We start from the raw sequence: 18,054 nt of genomic DNA, 5'->3' as shown, positions 1-18,054 counted from the left end.
AGTACATTGGAATATTACAACTTCTACTAAATACTGTACCTTTAGCAAAAATGTATCATAAAGTTAATCTTTTGTTCTTCTTCTTTATTTTATTTATATCACGCTAACATATTCCTCAGCGCTTTTCATACATCAGGAACAATGTCCCCATTGGGGCTCACAATCTAAATTCCCTATCTGTATTTTTTTGGAGTGTGGGAGGAAACCGGAGTACCCGGTGGAAACCCTCGCAAACACGGGGAGAATATACAAACTCCTTGCATTGCATTAAGGATTTGAAATATGAAAAGGTGAAAATGTATACATATAGAAGTACATAAGGTATATCATAAACAAAAACTCCTAAAACGTAGAATTTATTAGTAAGGTTAAAAAGAGGGGAAACCCCACATCCAATACATTAAATAAGAAAACAACACACAAAAGGGGCTGGCCCTAATGAGCCCTATGGGGAGATAAGGTATGCACACCAGTGACTATGTAAGGGGAATACATGAAATAGCAGAAACTGCTGTGTGAATACTGACTTGAAAAATCCAATAGTTATATGTAAGAGTGAAAATGTGAAAAATGGAATCTGCATTACTGCCATGAACATATGAATCAAGAGAAATTTAGCTACTGAATTGATCAATGCAATAGAGCCCCAACACTACGCCAAAGTATTTCTCTACGTTGGGGTCCCTAGCTTGTGTGTGTCCTCTCATGCAGTTAAAAAACTTACCGTGTATGGGAAGCTGAGACCCAGGCTATTTATGCGTATGATATGGATTGGTAATAGGTGTGGTTGGGGAGGGTTCACAAACGAAAAACTACTAACAAATAAGGAATAACGTTTGGAACACCATTCTAAGTCTGAACTGGGTGCAAAAACCTAAAAAACATCACTATGGGGAGATAAGGTATGCACACCAGCTCTATTGCATTGATCAATTCAGAAGCTAAATTTCTCTTGATTCATAAGTTCATGGCAGTAATGCAGATTCCATTTTTCACATTTTCACTCTTACATATAGCTATTGGATTTTTCAAGTCAGTATTCACACAGCAGTTTCTGCTATTTCATGTATTCCCCTTACATAGTCACTGGTGTGCATACCTTATCTCCCCATAGTGATCTTTTTTAGGTTTTTGCAGCCAGTTCAGACTTAGAATGGTGTTCCAAACGTTATTCCTTATTTACTAATGAGCCCTATGACTGCCCCTACCTTGCGGCGGAGGTCGGTGCCCTATTACCTGCGCAATTGGCGCCCCCGCTCACCGTCGACTTTTACCTAATACTAATTAGTCCCTATTGGGAGATACAGTGATAACCAATCTAGGATCAAAAACACCAAATAGCCTAGTCGGAAATGACAAAAGATGATTAAATGTGTGATACTCCAACACAAATGTTCAATTCAGTATCCGTCCAATACAATTACATCAGAGGGACACAACAACCAATCGTCCTATATTTTTATAACTTATTCCTACCAAAAATTGGAGGAAACCACCCAACGTATTTCCCCCTATCTATCTAGGGTTCTTCAGGAGTGGATAGCAAAAATAATCACTGTACATCACACATAGTCATTCAATATATCGGATGTTAAAGACATAAATATATACTCTGAGCCAGGGCTCAAGAACAAAAATACTAATTGTCCCTCTGTATGATTGCAGGTAGGGCATCAGTAGAGCAACAGTGTTCCCATGAACAATGCATGTAGTGCATATAATCCTTAGCCAGGACAAAAATATAAAACACGTAAAAATTAATACATATGGCCCAGCTAAAGTTCACAAGGGAACTCCCAGCTCCTATTAAATATAGCTGTATTATACTTTAAAGGATTAAACTAATCACTTATCTTTTCATTATGTTGGTCCCACAGACACAGACAATTAGGGTAAGGCAGATTCCATGTAAGGCTAGGTTCACACACTGCGTTTTTTTGCCGCTACGTTTTTGTGCGTTTTTTGCGGCAAAAAACGCACAAAAACGCTCCCGCGGCAAAAAACGTGCGCGTTTTACCGCGAATTTGATGCGTTTTTTGCTGCGTTTTGCTGCGTTTTTGCTCACTGCGTCTTTATGCGTTTTTTATCAGTGAACAAAAAAAAAAAGGTCTGATGTCATTTCCTTCTTCAATATGTTCTTCATTCTCCACTAGTGTATGCAGGAGAGCAGACAGCTGCAGAACTACAAGGCTCAGCATACTCCATCTAATAGTGTATGCAGGAGAGCAGACAGCAGCTGCAGAACTACAAGGCTCAGCATCCTCCATCCAATAGTGTATGCAGGAGAGCAGACAGCAGCTGTCGAACTGCAAGGCTCAGCATCCTCCTTCCAGGACTGTATGCAGGATTTCTTTGCCCCCCCCAAACAAAAAAAATGACGTGGGCTTCGCCATATTTTTGTATGCTAGCTGGGTACAGCAGGCAGGTACGGGCTGCCCCCAACCCCCAGCTGCCTATTTGTACCCGGCTGGGAACCAAAAATATAGAGAAGCCCTTTTTTTTTAATTATTTCATGAATTTCATGAAATAATTAAAAAAAATGACGTGAGCTTCGCCTAATTTTTGTGTCCAGCCGGGTACAACTAGGCAGCTGGGGATTGGAATCCACAGTGCAGGGTGCCCATGCTTTCTGGGCACCCCCGTTGCGAATTGCAGTCCGCAGCCACCCCAGATAATGGCGCTTTCATAGAAGCGCCATTTCTGGCGCTGTATCCAACTCTTCCAGCGCCCTGATGCCGGGTGAATCACTGGGTAATAATGAGGTTAGGGCTAGCTGTATATTATCAGCTGGCCCTAAGCCCAAAATTCATGGTGTCACGCCAATATTAGACATGGCCACCATGAATTTCTAGTAAAGATAAAAAAACCACAACACACAGAAAAATATTTTTATTAGAAATAAAACACAACACAATTAGTGACTCCATCTTTATTGAAATAAAGAACCCCCCCTCCGCAGTAATCCTGGGTCAAGGGTCCCGCGCCGTCCAATCCGGATCCAATATCATCTGATCGGTTTGCTGGAAGGCAAAGCGATCAGATGATGTGTCAGGATCAAGTGCCTGAATCACATCACACATCAGCTGATTGTATAAAAGCTGTTTATACAATCAGCAGATGCATCAGTGCAAAAGAAAAGAAAAAAAAAATACTCACTTATGTGCTGATTACCGACAGCTCCTGCAGCGGACTCTGATCCCGTCTGATCGCTGCAGCAGCTGCCGGTAATCAGGGATGAAGTCTCCTGACGCATCCGCTGACAGGTTAAACCGGCCGGGCGCCAGCGTCAGCCCGAGACTTACGATCACCTGATGCGTCAGGTGACTGCATCAGGTGATCCATCGCCAGGTCCTTCATCCTGCAGGCATACGCACCCAGGGAGACTGCACACACCCTGAGCGGCGGGACCGGGAGGAGATGGGAGCGGGCATGGCACCGGGAGTCTGCAGACAGGTGAGTATAACTTTTTTTTTTTACTGTTCACTTTTGATTTTGCAGCCGCTTCCACCTCCCGCCCAGACATGGCGCCGCACGGCAGCTGACATGCACAGGACGGGAGGTGGAAGCGGCGGTGACGGTACCGGAAGGATTCACGCTTCTGTGTTTACTGACAGAAGGAATCCTCTTCCTGTACACGTCACTTTACTTCCCACCTCCTGCGTTTATAGCTGCGTTTTTGGTCTTAGAAACGCACTAAAACGCACCAAAACGCACCTATTTGCGTTTCTCATTGCGTCTTTCAACATCCCATTGCACTCAATGGATGAAAAGTGCAGTGAAAAACGCGGGAATAATTGACATGCTGCGTTTTTGTGGCACCACAAAAACGCAGCTGAAAAAAAACGCTGTGTGCAGACAGCAAAAATGAAAACCCATAGACTTTGCTGGGGAAGCAAAGTCATGCAGTTTTCTGAGCAAAAACGCACCCGAAAACTGTGCAAAAACGCAGCGAAAAACGCACTGTGTGAACTTACCCTAAAAGGACATCCCATGCTATCAGGTCAGCAATCACAGATAAGGAGAGTGCTTCATAGGGGAGCTCTCTATCCACTGAGCTATTGCCTCTATTGATAAAGATAGGCAGATTTTGTAATCTTGAAGCCTGCAGTGCTCACTGAAGTCTCTGCTGACAGCGCAGTTCACTTCATTGCTACGTGGACCTGATACAGCGTGATGGTGTTCTACGGTGCTGCTACATCTTCAGGGAGCAGAGCTGACAGTGTTGTGTGGATTACGTCGGACCTGGAGGGGTATTTGGTGATTAATAAAGGGGTGAAACAGGGTGGTTTTTTGTCTTTTATTCCAAAAAAAGGATTTTTCGTGGTGTGTTTATTTACTTTCACTTTCAGGTTGATCATAGAAGGTGTCTCGGGGAGACGCCTGGCATTATCAACCCCGTTATTACCCCGATTGCCACCGCACCAGGGCAATTCGGGATGAGCTGGGTAGAGTCCGGGACTGTTGCATCTAATGGATGCGTCTATTCTGGCTGGCTGCTCGGTGATATTGTTAGGGTGGTGGGCTCCCCATACCGTGGCGCTCCCCATCCTGACAATACTAGCCTCCAGCCGTGTGGCTTTATCCTGGCTGGTATCAAATATGGGGGAAACCGCATTTTTTTTTTTTAATTTATTTATATTACTGCACGATATAGACCCGCCCGCCGGCAGCTGTGATTGGTTGCAGTGAGACAGCTGTCACTCAGCTTGGGGATGTGTCTGACTGCAACCAATCATAGGCGCCGGTGGGCGGGGAAGGCACGGAATAACTAATTGACTAATGAAGTGGCAGCCATTTTCTAAAGAGGAAAAGACACCGCAGATTTGTGACAGATTTGGAGCGAGACATCCGTGATCGGTGAGTAGGAAAGGGAGAGGGATTGTGCTGGGGACAGAGGATGAATGCAGATAGCAACATGTGCACATAGCCTTAGGCGGGCTTTGCACGTTGCAACATCGGTAACAATGTGTTACCGATGCTGCAGCGATAGTCCCGCCCCCGTCGCACGTTCGATATCTAGTGAAAGCTGCCGTAGCGATTATTATCGCTACGGCAGCTTTACACGCACATACCTGCCATGCGACGTCCCTCTTGCCGGCGACCCACCTCCTTCCTTAGGGGGCGGGTCGTGCGGCGTCACAGTGACGTCACACGGCAGGCGGCCAATTGAAGCGGAGGGGCGGAGATGAGCAGGATGTAAACATCCCGCCCACCTCCGTCCTTCTCATTGCAGCCGGCGGCAGGTAAGTTGAAGTTCCTCGCTCCTGCGGCTTCACACACAGCGATGTGTGCTGCCGCAGGAGCGAGGAACAACATCGTACCTGTCGCTGCACCGGCATTATGGAAATGTCGGAGGCTGCAGCGATGATACGATAACGACGCTTTTGCGCTCGTTCATCGTATCAAAAAGGTTTTACACGTTGCGATATCGACTGCGACGCCGGATGTGCGTCACTTTCGATTTGACCCCACCGACATCGCACGTGCAATATCGCAACGTGCAAAGCCGCCCTTACTGTGAAAAGCCACATTTATGGTGATCAAAACGTTCTCGAACATAACTCGAACTGTCGAGCTTTTAGCAAAAAGCTCGAGTTCGATCTCGAGCACCCCCCAAAATCACTCGAACATGAAATTGGCGTACCTCGAACATCGCTCATCTCTAGTCTTAACATGCCTATTAGAGATAATCAGATCAATCTAAGAAGGAATGAGTTCTAGTCAAATGTTCCAAAGTTTGTGGTTCAAAGGAAATTCAAACACTCTGAGATTCAATTTATAGGGAGTGAAAAAAGTGGCTGGCACAACTTCCTACACAATGATAGTGAGCTACTGACGTTTGTATGGCCATACAAGCTTCCACATAATGACCTTCAGCTACAGTTTGATACCACATTACAGTTTTTCATGCCGATTACCTTGTACAGTGGTGGTCAGTGCCTGGATCATCAGACAACAGCAGTTCCCAGTGGAGCACAGTTGGGTACCAGACCGGTAGTTTAAAGTAAAATTAAAATGCGTCTCCAGATTCACTAGGTAAGTGTATTATACAGATCATATTTAAATGAAACATGTTTTCTTGTGGGGTCTCTCTCTCTTGTTTCAAATTCATCCAACAATCCACTCATCTGTAATGCCCATACATTTTAAACAGCTGTCATCCAAAAGCTTGGTCAGCCAACAGCTTTCTCTACTGATTCTTGGGCTGACTTCCATTGGTGATATTTAGCTTTTATTAGGATCATGCATAATGGATGCAAGAACTGAATATAGTTTACTTTCTAGGCAAAGTGACTGTTCATGTCATGCAATGTTCAGCTCTGCGCACATCTGCTGGCACTGTGGCGTCAGACTTCATTCACACTGCAGAGTCTGACATGCACCCTGAGGCTGGTGGAGTGTTCAGCCAGAGCCAGGCATCTGCTGGTTTTGGTTCACTGCTGGTCTCCAGCTCTACAAGAGTTAATCCCTGCAGACTGGTGAGCAGGACCTAAATGCTCAGGTTGCTGATTACCATGTGTCGCCGTCTCATTCCGATATCTAGCACCCCTTTCTTCCTTTTCATGCCAATGTTAGCTCATGCAAACCTGCTCTTGTTGTTGTTCCTGCTTAGGGTGATTTGTGCTGCGCTTCTGAGTGGTGTGAGAGTTCTCCTGTTGTACGTTATGTCCCCCCCCTTTTTCATTACTCCCCTGTAGACATATTTTCGTTTCTGTGTGTTTTAAATGCTGTGTACAAGTTTCTGTTCACCCCGTCTGTATTATTTGTGGGGTTTTGGTTACTGGGTTTCTGACCCGCTCCCTGGGTGGAGGGATGCATTATCAGGGCTTAGACAGGAGACAGGTCCACATTGGAGGCTCGACGCTGACTACCATCAAGTCTACCGACGAGATAAAGGACAGCACAGGGTCCCCAGTCTTGGAGTCAACCTAGGAGCCCCTGTACCATCTGTACTCCCCTTTGACAGTTCAACTGGATAATTAATTAAGCCTTTGACGAAAATTAATTTTATGTATAAAACTATAAAATAATGCTCAAAGATGTTAGGTATTTATATGTAAATCAGATAGCCATGTGACAATTAGAAACAGGAATTCATGTTTTGACAAGCCAAGATGTAGTAGTCATAAAAGCACTAGTTAGGATAAAAATAATAGTAATATGGAATAGCAGCTAATCTTCAATCTGATGGTTTACAAGGTCTAAAAGCTACAAATAAGAAATAAAGATATTGGGGCCAATTCATCATTTATTTATGTCATCATTCATTTATGTCATAAAAGTGATATAAAAGCTTTGAAAAGTTGTACAATTTTTGCAAAATGTAGAGATGCACAAGTGTGACTTTTGGCGTTTTCACAATAGCTTGAGTAAGTTCCTCTACAATAGGCAGAGCTGAGTAGGAGCCAGAGCAGAACGGGGGGAGGTCATGCCTGCCCATCAATTTTATCGAAAAAGTTGGCTTTTTGTACAGCAGAAATGGTTCTCCATTCTCTGACTGGAGTTGCAATTCTGGCACAATACACAGAAGCACATTCCCCTCAAAAGATGCGCTAAATTCAATAAAACCGCTTAATGAATTTGGCACCTTGTACTCCAGCAATACTGGCGTAGTGCGAGTGTGCACACTGCCATTGGAAAAACTGCAGTCCAGTAGTTGTTTCTATGACAGAGGTTGCTTACTGCTTTGGAGGTAGACGTGAGCCCACCTACTTCTTGGACCCCTTTACGGCTGCACATGTTACACAGCTGATATATCTGCCTCTGCGCTACCCCAGTCTTAATGAATCACCCATAAAGTAAGATACTAGAGTATTTTTAGTCATAAACATGGTGCAGTAAATCTTTGCAAATCTACCCCAATTAATGTAAATAAAGATAAAATTATGAATTTAGCTCACTTGACTTATGTTGAATTAAATTTATAAATCTGATGGACTTTTCAAATGATAATTTTAATTTCTAAATGTATAAATTGCCTGATATCCTTCCTGCTAAGGCTCTAAGGTCACGTGCATATGTTGAGTATTTGGTCACAGCATCCACAGTCGGGCCCGAGGGTACTGGGGGTCTGCCAGCCCCAGCGCCTGTTTAAGCTGGGTGTGCATCCAGCTGAAATACTTCACAGCACAGAGACAGACTCATCGGGTCCCTGTACTGCTATGTGCCAGCTATGAATATTCACTGCTCCCCACTCCAATAATCCGGGGCATGGGGAGCACAGAATATGCCAACACCTGGCAGCTGACTGTGCTCTAAGTGGGCCGCTTACACACTGGTCAGTTGTGGCAAGCCATCATCGGAGGAGTACACCGGGGGAGCCCGGGCAGGGTCTTCTTAAATGTATGGTTATTTTACTTTGTGCGGTGCCGGGGGCATCATATGTACCAGGATGTGACTATGATGAGGACATAAACCAAGCTGGGGCAGTTATTCGGACATGTATACCAGGATGGGGCCATTATAGGGACATCTATATCAGGATGGGGCCATTATGGGGACATCTATACCAGGATAGTGTGACGCCATGGACAAGCCAGGGGTCATAGGTAATGGCATCACCACACCCTACACCCCGGTTAGGCACACCTAAGCTAGACCTGAAATCCTTGTTGCCTTCCTCCAGGGGCTGATGTCCACACCAGGGGGTGGAGCAAGGTGGTTGGTCTCCGCCCACCAAGGAGTTCACAGTCCTGGAGGCGGGAAAACCAGGCAGATTAGGTTTGGAGTTTGAAGTAGAAGGAGGGAAAGTAGTGAAAGAGAAAAAGTGACAGTTTGAAAGCCTGAAGTTGGTCTGGGTGTGTGCCCCGGACCGAGACAGCAAGGTTAGCAGACGGCGGTGACCGTCTGCAGGAGTGGCCTATCGGAGGTGCCGTGAGGACCGTGGACGGGTGGTGACCCGGCGGTACCGGACCGGTACACAAGGAGAAGCCAGCACCATTGGCAGGGGCCTTTCGGATCCCGGCAAGGCTAGGAGTCGCCGTGAATTTGCCAAATCTGTCAGTGAAGGGTACCTCCGGGTCTCCAAACAACTAAGTCCCGATTGAAGGCAACCGTCCAACCGTATGAGAGAGACACCGCCACCGCCAAGGCACCAGTTTCTCAGGGCCAGCGCCTGCGGGCAAAGAGGGGCTCCTCCGGCCCATATCCAAGTTGGGGAGCGGGTTACCGGTGGGAATCCATCGCTACCAACATTGAACATAGGTGCAGGGAAAGAGACAGTCACCGTTACCTACCGGGGAAAAGCAACAGCAGCCGTCCGTGGGAACCGTCTTTCCAGCCGTGTGTTTTACCGAGAACAGTGTCATCGTCTCAGGCTGAGTGAGTACCACCGTGCCGTGAGGCACAGCGCTGCCCCCGCGACCCTGCACCTCACCAAGCCCTGCACCGGGCCTGCCATCCCTCATTCTCCACCCTATCACTGGGCCCCGGGACAACCACCCCCTACCCACTGAGGGGAGAACTAACAACTTTGCTGCTCCCTGTCACCGCTCCCGGGATCCCCACACAGAGCAGCGGTGGTGTTACCAAAAATCATCACAACCGTGGGTGGCGTCATGGACAATATCCATAAATTCCCAAAACCAAACCCCTTTTCACTCACGGGCGAGGAGCGCCGCTCGAGTCCCCGGGATCCGGCCCATCGCTCGAGCCACCGAGCAGCAGCGGCTGCAGCAGCAGCGGCAGCCAGACCCGAGCAGTGGGAGAGCGCAGCGTCCCCTCCTCCACCCGCGACAACTTGGCGTCACGAACAGGATCTTACCGCTCTGCCGTTGGGTAGAAGGTGCGCCTTGTTACCGCCGGAGGTGTCCGGTCAGAAAATTTCAGAAGCCGCCATCTTTCGCGCGAAAAGTTCCCGCTCGAGCGTCTCCTCGAGTAGTGGAGGCGCGAAGGCCAAAATCCCGCCCCGATAAAGGAGGAGCCGGAAAGAGGCTAAGGGGGACGAAATGGCGACTGATCGCATGTAGCCGCGGCTATAAAACCGGGGATGCCAGGACTCTGCAGCGATCTTGTTCCTGGGAGAGGCCGCCAGCAACATGTGGATGCCGTGCCGAAGCACCGTAGCCCCCGCGCCTGGAACCACGGCGTGGGTGGAGGTCCGGACCGCACAACTCTACCAGAGGCTACAGGCCAAAATGCAGCTCCTCATGGAGGAGTGGGAGACCGACATGGCGGAGGTTATAGCGGCCGTGCGGAGACGCGAGGAGGAAGCTGCGGAAGGGAGGGTGAGTGACCCACGCCCCGATGCCCTTGAAGGGCCGGTCATCGCGGCTGCGGGACCCGGTCTAAACCCTCTCACCCTGCTGCCTCCCTCGCCACCCGTCCCGGAAGCCGTGACCCCGCCACTAGGCCCGCTACCACCGCAACCGGTAGCGATACCCAGCATGCCCGCCCCGGCGGGCCGACCTGTAGCCGGAGCCCGTAGCCAACCGAAGGTGCTGCCGTGGAAAGCCCCGAAGCCTGAACCGGAGGCGTCCCCCGAGAAGTTCCTCGAGCCGGAGCCGATAGCCCGCTCCGTGCCGAAGGCCCAGCAGAGGAAAGCCCCTGTGCCCATTCCCCACACCGCGGCTGAGGTTGCGCCGGGTTGCCGCTGTAAGGTGGCGTCCAAGGCCAAGTCACCGCGGGACCTGCCGCCCAGATCACCAGTAGTGGGCAGTGTCCAAAAGGTCTCGCGGGGCCCGACCCGTGCGTCGGAGCTCGCAGCAGCGCCATACTGGGACAGGGAGCCGGTACCGTTGGGCCTGGAAATCGAGGAGAGGGAAAGAAGGAAGGCGGAGATGGTTGCCTGTACAATACGGGAGAAGGAGAGCCTGAGACAAGCGACCTTCCGTGTCCGGGGCCCGCTGTATGAGGGGCAGGTGAGGCGGTTTGATGTCCGCCGGGGCTATAAATTCATCTATGAACCGGGCCTGGAGGCCGAAGTATTTATAGCCCGGCGGGATGTTAATGCTCACCTGCCAGAAGAGCACCCCGGTCGTAACCTGATGCCGGGCGACTTGGTTCAGTACACCCGGCACTGTGGGGAGAGGGGGTGGTTTGCGCTAGATGCAAAGTTAAGGGGCAGCCAGGAGGCCCGTGTGAGCACCGCGCCCCCTCCCTCAGGTGATGTCGAGGACTCTGAGTGATGGCAGCGGGGCACCGTTGTCACAGTCCCCGTTGGGACCACCATTATGTGTTAAAAGTTTTAAAGTTGGAAGTTATGAGAAAATGATAAGTGATCAACCGAGGAAGTCATCTGATTGAACCGTGATTGGACCGGCCGTTGCCGGCACCGTTGTCCCCGAGGGGACCGATTGAAAAGTTGCGTAAGGGACTCCTTACGGACAAGCCCGTGAACTTGCAGGGCAACCACAAACTTGTGGAATGTAAATAAAAATGTTTTGTTGCAGCTTACCGTTACCGCCTCCAGAGAGGCAGATTGGAGAAAGGGCCCGCAGTGGAGCAGGCTGGGGCCCAGCCACCACCGGAACCGGTGGCGATCCTCTGGAGGGGAAGGACAGATCCCGCTCGGGTAACTTGGTGCTGGACTGGGGTCAAGGGGTGCTGCCTGTTTCTTAGGGGCAGCATCAGGGCCAGGTTGCTTGGGTGGGAGAGAACGGAAGCCGTAACCGTTTGAAACTGTTACCGTAACGTTTAAGAAAAGTGCCTCCCGTTGTGGGATGATGATCTTCTACTTGTATTGTTTTCTTATCTTTTTCAGAAAAATAAAACCGGTGTTGGACGGGCAGCCCGCGGACGGTCTGCATTTTGCTAAGGGGGAATGTGACGCCCTGGACAAGCCAGGGGTCAGAGGTAATGACATCACTACACCCTACACCCCGGTTAGGCACACCTAAGCTAGACCTGAAATCCTTGTTGCCTTCCTCCAGGGGCTGATGTTCACACCAGGGGGTAGAGCCAGGCGGTTGGTCTCCGCCTACCAAGGAGTTCACAGTCCTGGAGGCGGGAAAACCAGGCAGATTAGGTTTGGAGTTTGAAGTAGAAGGAGGGAAAGTAGTGAAAGAGAAAAAGTGACAGTTTGAAAGCCTGAAGTTGGTCCGGGTGTGTGCCCCGGACCGAGACAGCAAGGTTAGCAGACGGCGGTGACCGTCTGCAGGAGTGGCCTATCGGAGGTGCTGTGAGGACCGTGGACGGGTGGTGACCCAGCGGTACCGGACCGGTACACAAGGAGAAGCCAGCACCATTGGCAGGGGCCTTTCAGATCCCGGCAAGGCTAGGAGTCGCCGTGAATTTGCCAAATCCGTCAGTGAAGGGGACCTCCGGGTCTCCAAACAACTAAGTCCCGATTGAAGGCAACCGTCCAACCGTAAGAGAGAGACACCGCGACCGCCAAGGCACCAGTTTCTCAGGGCCAGCGCCTGCGGGCAAAGAGGGGCTCCTCCGGCCCATATCCAAGTCGGGGAGCGGGTTACCGGTGGGAATCCATCGCTACCAACATTGAACATAGGTGCAGGGAAAGAGACAGTCACCGTTACCTACCGGGGAAAAGCAACAGCAGCCGTCCGTGGGAACCGTCTTTCCAGCCGTGTGTTTTACCGAGAACAGTGTCATCGTCTCAGGCTGAGTGAGTACCACCGTGCCGTGAGGCACAGCGCTGCCCCCGCGACCCTGCACCTCACCAAGCCCTGCACCGGGCCTGCCATCCCTCCTTCTCCACCCTATCACTGGGCCCCGGGACAACCACCCCCTACCCACGGAGGGGAGAACTAACAACTTTGCTGCTCCCTGTCACCGCTCCCGGGATCCCCACACAGAGCAGCGGTGGTGTTACCAAAAATCATCACAACCGTGGGTGGCGTCACGGACAATATCCATAAATCCCCAAAACCAAACCCCTTTTCACTCACGGGCGAGGAGCGCCACTTGAGTCCCCGGGATGCGGCCCATCGCTCGAGCCACCGAGCAGCAGCGGCCGCAGCAGCAGCGGCAGCCGGACCCGAGCAGTGGGAGAGCGCAGCGTCCCCTCCTCCGCCCGCGACAATAGCACCATTATAGGGTCATCTGTACTAGGATAGGACAATTATGGGGACATATATAGCAGTATTTGGACATAGAGGATATGACACGCCCACCCCAGGGCCTTAGGTGACTCGGTGTCGGGCCAGACTAGTCCGGGGTAGTCAGCGGTGGCAGGGCCCGATTCCGTAACCCTGGTGGAGTAAATTAATGTGGCAGTATTGGGTGTGATGATAGTGTTAAAGTTTATATAATATTCGTGACGCCACATGTGGTAATTTGCAGCTATGGAGCCGAAGGCTGCTGGAAAGGACCTCCGGGGCTTATGTTAGGGCAGCTAAGGTGTTTGTTGCTCTCCACAGGTAGAGCGGGTACCCCGGGGCCACCTTTGGTGCTTGGTAAAGTCTATGGTGTTTGTGGACGAGGTGCAGGGCCGACAGGGCAGTGGAAAGGAACAGACACTGACAGCAATTTCCTTTTACCTTCTCCTTTACTTGTCCAACCAGTGAAGTCCAGGGAGCCTGTTACAGGTGGTAATGGCGATCCAGTGGCCTGGAAACAGTCAGGGGTCTCACACTGGCCAGGTGAGTAATGAGTAGAGTTGGGCAATGTTCGAGGTTCGCCAATTTCATGTTCTAGTGATTTTAGGGGGGTTCGAGATCGAACTCGAACTCAAGCTTTTTGCTAAAAGCTCGACAGTTCGAGTTACGTTTGAGAACGGTTGGATCACCAAAAGCAGGGCTTTTTACAGCTACAGTATGCAGGGAGCCATCGCTGGCAGCCTGCAGTAAGCTGGTAACCAAGATAAATATTGGGTATCCAACCAAAGCACTTTGCTTGGTAACCCGATATTTACCCTAGTTACGTGTGCAGGGAGCCGACACTTCACCGCTGGGCTCCGCCCCCTCCTGCACGTGGCATGTACACACACACTCATCTATCCCCAGCCATGCAGTCCCCGGCACTGATGTCCTCAGCGCCACATGGCCCTGCTAGGCTCCACCCACTTCGCACTCCGCCGCCCACACACATGGCCCCGCTAGGCTCCACCCACTTCACACTCCGGCGCCCGCACACATGGCCCCGCTAGGCTCCCCCCACTTCGCACTCCGCACACATTACCCCACTTGGCTCCACCCCCTTCACACTCCGCACACATTACCCCGCTTGGCTCCACCCACCTCGCACTCCGCACACATTACTCCGCTCAGCTTACCTGTGGTGATGAAGTCCCGCCCTCCCAACCTCAGCGCTGTCACTGTCCTCCATGGCTGCCGCTTAACATTTCCTTTCGCTGTCGACCCGATACTGTGACTAGTGGTGACGTCACAGGCTCCTGCGATACTTGGCTGTGAAGGTGGCGGTCATTGAAGTCAGTAACAGCTCTGCTATCAGCAGTGCAGGAGATCGTCACCGCAGGTAATGTACCTCGCTCCTGACAGCAGCACTCATCATGCCCTGCAGTGACCTGGGCTGACCTATTGATGTTAGCTCAGGTCACTGCACTGCTCTCCCAGCCAATGGGGAACATTCTGTTCTTCATTGACTGGGACAGTGACTGTGGTATGGATCATCATGGGAACCCCTTGGATTTCAGCAGACCTGGATTTGTTTTTTGTTACGAGGGGGACCCGGGGAAGCGTGCCAAGATGAGGAATGGACAGCTTCCGCCGGTCAAGGTCCACTGTGCGGTGTAAGGGACCGCTGCTATGGTGGGTGAAGAGTGAGCGGGTTGCTGCTAGCGATCGTCTGGAATGTCACAGACGATCTATGTACACCGGTCTGCCCTAACCCGTGTGGGTTGTATGGCAGGGATCACACGGCTCGGTGTACCTGTTGCACGGGGAAGCACAGAGGTGCCCACGCACGTGTGCCAGTGGAAGTCACGAGAATATGGCACGAGGGTAGCACAGAGGTGCCCACGCACGTGTGCTTTCAATAACCAGGTGAGTCCGGTGGAGACTCGAGGAGCTCACCTGGGACAGGAACACGGCCTGTTGAAGGAGCTACTGCCGGAGCAGCAAGGCAGGGACACGGCCTGCAAACCAGGTACTGCCTAAGCAGCAAGGGCCAAGCCCACAGAAGACGATAATGCCTGAGCAGTGGCGTGGCAGCACGCTGCCAGACATCCAAACATAGAAGGACGGTCGCACGCCGCCATGATGGCAGGAGGAGCTTTTAAGGAGGTGTAGCTCCAGCCAAGGGCGGGCGCGAGGCGGAGATGACGGACTTGACCCAATCAGGATCCACGACATCCCAGCCTGGCCAGTCAGGATTCACCACGTCACCAGCCTTGTCATCAAGCCGTGTGACGTCAGTGGGCGAATCAGGATCCACCAAGCATAGCACATGCTCACCCTCCTGCCTCTGGGAAATAGAGGCGGGATCCTCGGTCTCACAATGTGTAGAGATAACGGGAGTCTCACTGCTTCCCTGAACAGCAAACCTCTGCACATTGCGCAACCTCACAGACCTTCGAGGCTGCTGAGCAGGAGGAGCTGCGGCAGGCAAGGAATGGGAGACCGCCTCATTTCTTGCAACAGGAGTACAACTAGGTGTCACCCTCGTGCTGCCTCTCTGAGGAGGTTTCTCCTGCACTCTGCGCAGTCTGGCAGACCTTCGGCGCTGCTGAGCAGGAGCGCACGTGGCAGGCAAGGAGACTGTCTCATTCCTTGCCACAGGAGAGCCACGAGGTGCAACAGTTTTTCTTTCTAATAAATTGGTGAAAGAGGGAATGTTTTGTGCAGTGTTTTTTCAAATAAAAATGTGTTTTTTTTTATTACTGACTGGGTTGGTGATGTCGGGTATCTGATAGACGCCTGACCTCACGAACCCTAGGGCTTGATGCCAGGTGACATTACACATCTGGTATTAACCCCATATATTACCCCGTTTGCCACCGCACCAGGGCAATGGATGAGCTGGGGCAAAGCACCAGGATTGGAACATCTAATGGATGCGCCACTTCTGGGGCGGCTGCGGCCTGCTATTTTTAGGCTGGGGAGAGTCCAATAACCATGGACTTCACTAGTCTGAGAATATCAGACCCCAGCTGGTGATCCAGTTTTGGGGGGACCAACACGTGTGTTTTTTTTTTTTTTAATTATTTATTTAATTTAAAATAACAACCTTAATTTTGGATTACCAGCCAAGGTGAAGCTGCCAGCTGTGGTCTGCAGGCTGCCGCTGTCTGCTTTACCCTAGCTGGCTACAAAAATAGGGGGAACCCCACGTAATTTTTTTTTAAATTTATTTGTTTTTTTTTTGTAAATACAAGGCTAAGCACCCCTTAGTGCCACATGAAAGGCACCAAAGGGTGCAAAATTACAAAATGCAGGAGTGTTGGACATTATGTTTCTTTCTGCCATTATAATGACAGAAAAGACTGTTATGAAGTGTACAAGCAAAGGAAAATCACCAGAGCGCTCTACGCTGTGAAAAGCAGTAGAAAATGGCACTGGAGTGAACATGTGACCGTCTCATGTAGGTTGAAGCTATGGATCCTGGGTAAATTTATGTATTTTCCCTCCTTCAGTTTTTTTGCAGTACGCAAAAAAAACGGAAGGCACACGGATGACAAACAGATGACATACAGACCGTATTCGGAACGGAAACGGATGCCACACGGATGCACCCATGGAAAAAAAAGACCGTTCTTTGCGGACCGCAAAAACGGATCGGTCGTGTGAATGTAGCCTTATTCTTATCTGCCGTTTATAAACAGCAGAAGAAATAAGTGAATAGCGCCCCCCAGCCTCAGAAAATCTCCGGGGTTTCAGGGGTATCTGAGACCCTGGAGATCATGATTCAGTCCGGATTTTCTGGTCCCCACTCACGTGATCACATGTATACAGCGTATACCGATGATCACGTTACAGTAAATGACAGTGCTGGTACAAAATGATTTATCTCCCATCTGGCATGAACAAACATGTCAGATGGGAGATAAATTTCCTCCCCGGTCCCCCGGTGTCGCCAAAGTGACCCCACCGACCCCCTCCCGGAAATTCAAGATGGCCACACGCACAGCAGCGCGCCAGCCGCATTCACCCTACTCATCTGATTTCTGTCGCATGTGCCATGACACATGCGACAGAAAACTCCTCCCCAGGTCCTGCCAGGTCACCCCCTATAACCCCACCGGTGTTCCCCGGTGTCCCACGGTACCTGTGCAGTGTTGATCCCCCGCGGCCCCCTCCTTCACAATAGACGCTGCCGCATGCACAGAGCGGCTGTCAGCTCAGCTTCCGGTGTTCAGACACAGTGAGTGGTGGTAACCATGCATCTGTAAGCAACTGCAATGCCCTGCTCATGAGGTAAGGAGCATACTTGATCAGGAGAGCTATACTATATTTCCAAATGGAGGTATTTGATTTTATAGTTGCCCTGCTGAACGACTACCAAACATGAGAGTCCGTTATACGCCACAAGAAAACATGTCTAAATGGCAAGCTCTGTTGTTTAGTATTCATTCAGCTGGATATCTGGACTTAAAGGGGTATTCCATCTCCAAGATCCTATCCCCAATATATAGTAGGTGGAATAGCAATAATATCAGCAAATACCAATATTTGGAAATGTAGAATAGTTCTCCTGATTAGGCATACCCTTACTTCATGAGCAGGGCATTGCAGCTTTGGTAGCAACAGTTACGACATGGACTCTGCTGCTGTGGACCCGGGGAGAGTGGGTGCAGATTCATTGCACCCACACTCCTCACATGGAGGGTCTGCACTCCTAGAAAATGGGGGATACGTTCACTGAGCGTGTCCTCCCATATTCTAGACTGTCCAGAGTCATCGTGGGACCCCCTTATTTTTTTTCCTTACAATAAATTGGTGAAAGAGGAGTGTTTTTTCAAATACATTTTTTTGTCTATTTTTTTGTTAGTACTGCCAGTTTGTGATGTCGGGTATCTGATAGACGCCATGACATCACAAACTGCTGGGCTTTATGTCATGTGACCTTACAGCTAGTATCAAACCTATTTATTACTCCGTTTGCCACTACACCAGGGCACGGGATGAGCTGGGGTGATGCGCCAGGATTGGCTCATCTAGTGGATGCGCCACTTCTGGGGCACCTGCGGCCTGCTAT

This window comes from Anomaloglossus baeobatrachus, chromosome 6, assembly GCF_048569485.1.
Source record: "Anomaloglossus baeobatrachus isolate aAnoBae1 chromosome 6, aAnoBae1.hap1, whole genome shotgun sequence".
Lineage (NCBI taxonomy): Eukaryota > Metazoa > Chordata > Amphibia > Anura > Aromobatidae > Anomaloglossus > Anomaloglossus baeobatrachus.
Note: the sequence above shows the minus strand (reverse complement) of the source record.